Source organism: Aegilops tauschii, chromosome 7, assembly GCF_002575655.3.
Source record: "Aegilops tauschii subsp. strangulata cultivar AL8/78 chromosome 7, Aet v6.0, whole genome shotgun sequence".
NCBI classification, from domain to species: domain Eukaryota; kingdom Viridiplantae; phylum Streptophyta; class Magnoliopsida; order Poales; family Poaceae; genus Aegilops; species Aegilops tauschii.
Window position 1 is genome coordinate 392,671,105 of NC_053041.3, and position 5,156 is coordinate 392,676,260.

A 5,156-nucleotide genomic window follows, 5' to 3' on the forward strand; every position below is an offset into this window, starting at 1 on the left:
GATTTTCTCGAATTTTCAAATTTGATTTTCATCAAATAATAAGACGAGGATTTTGGTTTTAATTATTTTTTTTCTCTCCGGAAAAATATTTCATTTTAAATAAACGAGAGGAGAAAACATGACTTCTCCAAAACAATTGAAATACTGGAGGAAAAATGTTAAAATCATTATTTGGAATTTATTTGGATTTTATTTGCAATTTTTATTGCATTAAAAATATTGCATGTTTTCAAAATATTTATTTTGTGTTAAAAAAATGTTCACCCTATTCTAGATTTCCTAACTAGACAGGGAAAATTTATTTCTTATTTTTCTGATTTCTATTTATTTTTCTATGAATTATTTTCCGCGGAACTTATTTTAAAAAAACAAAATAAAAAAATCCGCCCGCGCGCCGACTGGGCCAAAGGCCCAGCCCCGCCGCCCCGTCGTCTCCGCCCCGGAGACGGGACCACCGCCCGAGTCCCGGCCGGCTACGCCGCCGCCCGCCGCCCTTGCCCCCTCCCCAAGTCACCGCCACCCCCTCCTCCTCCTATATATAGCCCCCCCTCTCTTTCCTCACCTCGAGTCGCCGCCGCCGCCTTGCCCGCCTCGCCGAGCCGCCGCCGCCGCACTTGCCCGCCGCCGCCGGGAGCCCCCGCCCATCGCAGCCCCTCGCCCCCCCCCCCCGAGCCCCGCGCCCGCCGGAGCCCTCACCGGAGTCGCCCGACGAGGTACTGCCGCCGCCCGTTGACTTTGCCGGTTTTCGTTTAAAAAAAACCCTAGATCGGTTTTTTTTCGATTTTATTATTTTGCGAGCGTTCACCGAACCGTTCGTCAGTTTTTCTCTGTTAACGAACGTCCGTTCTTTAACCGTTCGTCCGTTTTCTTTTTCGTCAGATTTCTCTGCGATTTTCTCAGATTCGATTTCTGATCGAATCTTCGATTCTGTTTAACTTCTCGCTCGTTTATCGGAATCAGGCGATTCAAGCGCCTAGAGTTTCGTCTCGAAATTCTCTTTCTGTTTAACCTACTCAAGCAAGTTTTTGCTACAGTAAAATTTGACCTAGATCCAGATTAGTAAACGAAGTTTTTTTCTTTCGCCGTTTGACTTTCGTTGCTTCTTTCGAGTTGATTCTTTTTGCAAACCGGAGTTCTTAAGTTGAACTTTCTGGTTGGATCTTTCATTCGAGTTTTACCTATGCATTAGATGAGTACTGATTGTATGCTTGTTTGTTTGCGATAGAGTACCCGGAGTGTGCCGCTTGTTACTTCGAATCGCTAGGTTTTGCGGATCATCAGCAAGGCAAGTAACACTTTGATCATATACCTTCCATACCCAGTTTTTATTGCATTAGATCTGTTTTCCTCAAACATTGCATGATTAGGATCTAATTAAATTGTGGGTATTGGGAAGTAGTTGAGGTAGTACCTATTACCTGTTTTTCTTTTCAAACCCTTGGGAGTTACTTCTACGTTGCTTTTATTATTGCCATGCTATGCTCGTAGACGTGGATTGGGTTTGAGTGAAATTCATGACAGATGTGAGATTGTTAATAATGGTTTACTTAAGGTGGCAACTTAAACACACATCTGGGTGGATTGAGGTACCTGGGTATTCCAGGATTGCCTGTTTTCTTTTGGACCGCCACCCAGGTTCAAAGGGATCATGAGATTATTCATGCTAGAAACTTCCGTGTGCAGCCGCAAGCTATTATGGGCTCTAGCATAGTTGACTAAGTTGTGTGAACTCTTACAGTGGTAGACTAGCAGATGTAGGGGAAAGTAGGTGTAACTGTCTACCCATACGTAAGGTGCAAACACTTCTGAAAGACTGTGTCTTGGTCATCCGTTACTCAAACACCATGTAGTGCGAGTAATCCAACGAAGGAGATCAAGTCTTGTGGGGAAAAGTGCACAAACCTCTGCAGAGTGTACAATCTAATCATGGTTAGCCGTGTCCCCGGTTATGGACAACTTGAGTATCTAGTACTTGGATTATCATGTGAATCTCAACACTATGTTACTTCTAATTAATTTTGTTGGGTTATTGATGACTTTTTAATTGGGATTGAGATGCTGTCAACCATCTCAATGTTTCACAACCACCATGATAGTTAAATAAAATTTATTCCTTTGAAGTAGGATAAAATTGGCTTTTCGCAAAACTGTAACCATAGAGCTTTCCACCAGCCATATATGCATGTAGTATAGCATTGTTATTGTTCATTATTCTCTATGTGTTACATTGCCAGCATATTCTATGTGTTGACCCGTTTTCGGGCTGCAACGTTTCATGTTGCAGACTTTTCAGACGACGAGTAAGGTGCCTTAGGTCGTGGTCTTATACTCAGTGATGCCGCTGGAGTTGATGGACTCACTTATCTTCCAAGTCTTCCGCTGTTATCGTTATTAGATGGCCTTAAGCCATGTTTATCATACTTATTCTCTTTGGAGATATTCGATGTAATAAGTGTGTGATTGCTACTCTGTTATAAATCCTCCATTTGTACTGTGTGTGTCAGCATTACTGATCCAGGGATGACACTGGTGCACAGCAGCACAGACCATTTGAGGTCTGGTCACTACAAAGTTGGTATCAGAGCACACGCTGACTGTAGGACACGACCACTAATCTTAAGCCCTAGAAAACTTCTCTCTTCTCATTTCTGACCCCTCTCCACTTTCTACTCTTTTAGGAATGGCGAATGCAAGGAGCAAGTTCATGCAACCAGATGAAGACACACTGTTTGGTCGACACTTGAAGGAAGTCACCAAGTACTTGAACATAGAAATACCAAGCATCACCGGAACCTACAACGCCACATTACCTGAAGAGGAGAGCTGGAAGATTCAAGTTATCATTCCAGGAAGGACGTTTGCGCCAATTACTGAACCCATAAGATTGGTTTTCGAAGCACCAACTTGGAGTTTAGGGAAGAGCATGGCCGCACACATCGCCATGGGACGCATTGGAGAAGTCTACCACCAGGAGCTTAAGGATACAATTTACCAAATTTGTGGATGTCGAGACGCGCAATGGGAGATGATCAAGACCAAGAAGGATGGATCAATTGCAGCTTTCATCCAGGAGCAGAACCAACATATTCGTCGCCAGGAGAACCAGATTTGCACGGACAAGGAAGAACTGAAGAAGGCATTAATGAAGATCAAGGAACTCCAAGAAGAACTCAAGGCTACACGCGAAGATTATTTGGAGGAAATCAACGCACTAGTAGGGAAGATTGACGACCTGGAGAAGAAGATTGGAGTATTCATGGGAAATCCAGTGCCAAAAGCAGAAGTCAACGAATGCACTTGTCCGGATAACTACATCATCATCGACGACACCGACTCGGAACCAAGTGAAGACGAATGGGTTGATGAAGCTGGAGCAGACATCATGGAGTCTTCAACGGATCAGAATTTTTAGTAGACCACCATATCAGTAGTAGTTTTTCCCCCATTTAATAGTATAGTTCAAGCACTTTGTAACGCTAGTTAGATCGATTGTTTTGCCTTGTTTGATTGATTGAGTGATATTGATTGAATTTGTCTCATGAGCATATGGGTAGTGTTTTCTCTCTAGACCTCATTCTTTTCTTAACTCTCATATTTTCTAAACCTATCAGATGCCTCCGAGACGCGACACCGGATTTGTTTTCCCGCCAGAGATCACCCAGTTGATTCAGCAACAGAATGCCCTGATGCAAGTGTTAGTGCAGAACCAAGGCAACAACAACAACAACCCACCGCCGCCACCACCTGTTGATCACTTAGCCCGTTTCCTGAGGCTAAACCCGCCGGTGTTTTCCAGTAGCACCGAGCCGATTGTAGCAGATGATTGGCTCCGCAAAGTTGGAAGGGAGTAGACCACTGCAGGATGCACAGATGCGGAAAGAGTGCGTTTTGCCGCACATCAGCTTGATGGACCCGCAGCATCATGGTGGGAGAATTATACAGCCACGCACCCTATTGACACTGTCACATGGGACCAGTTTCAGCAAGCTTTCCGTACAGCTCATGTTTCAGCAGGAGCTATGGCTATGAAGAAGCGTGAGTTTCGCAACCTACGCCAAGGAGGACGCACCGTAGGCCAGTATGTGGAGGAATTCAGTAAGTTAGCACGTTATGCACCAGATGACGTTGCTACAGATGCTGCCAAGCAGGAGAAGTTTTTGGAAGGACTGAATGATGAACTGAGTATGCAGTTGATGGTAGCAACTTTCAACAACTACCAGGAGCTGGTAGATAGAGCTCTCATGATTGAAGGGAAGCAACAGCAGATTGAAAACCGCAAGAGGAAGTATGGACAAGGGAAGTATAACTCAGGAGCTCAGCAGAAGGCTCGATTTACCCCGAAGCCGGGAGGACAGTTTCAGCATACCCATGGAGGAGGTAGTTCGCACAACCATAATGGCTCCAAGAATGGTAATGGGAATGGAGGAAGCAACGGACATAACCGCACCAACCCATCTACCCCAGCCAAGAGGGACCTGAGCCAAGTCACTTGCTTTAAGTGCCAGAAGAATGGACATTATGCCAATGAATGTCCTGAAGCCCAAAATGGAAATGGCAATGGAAGCTCTGGGAAGAAGCCGAACCCGTTCAACAAAGGACATGTGAACCACGTGAGCGTGGAGGAGGTTGAAGCTCAGCCTGATGCAGTAATAGGTAAGTTTTTGGTTAAGTCATTTACTGCAACTGTTCTTTTCGATACTGGTGCATCGCATTCATACATATCAAGGGGATTCGTGAATAAGTTTAAGATGTCCACCAAAGTTCTCAGAAACCCTATGTTAGTAACCTCGCCAGGAGCAGAGTATATGGCCACCCAAGGATGTTTTCAGATACCACTGGCCATTGGTAGGCATCTTTTCCCCTCAGACCTCATTGTTTTGGAATCACAAGGTTTGGATGTGATTTTGGGAATGGATTGGCTATCGTTGTATGGAGGAAACATCGATTGTGCCAGCAAGACGATTTTGCTTACCACCCCGGAAGGAAAAAGGATCAAGTATGTATCTCGGCATATGCCGAAGAGGACTCAAGTAAATTCCTTATCAGGAGTTGTACAGGAGGAAGTACCAGTGGTGAAGGATTATCCAGATGTATTTCCAGAAGAGTTGCCAGGCATGCCACTAGACAGAGACATTGAGTTCTTGATTGAACTTTTG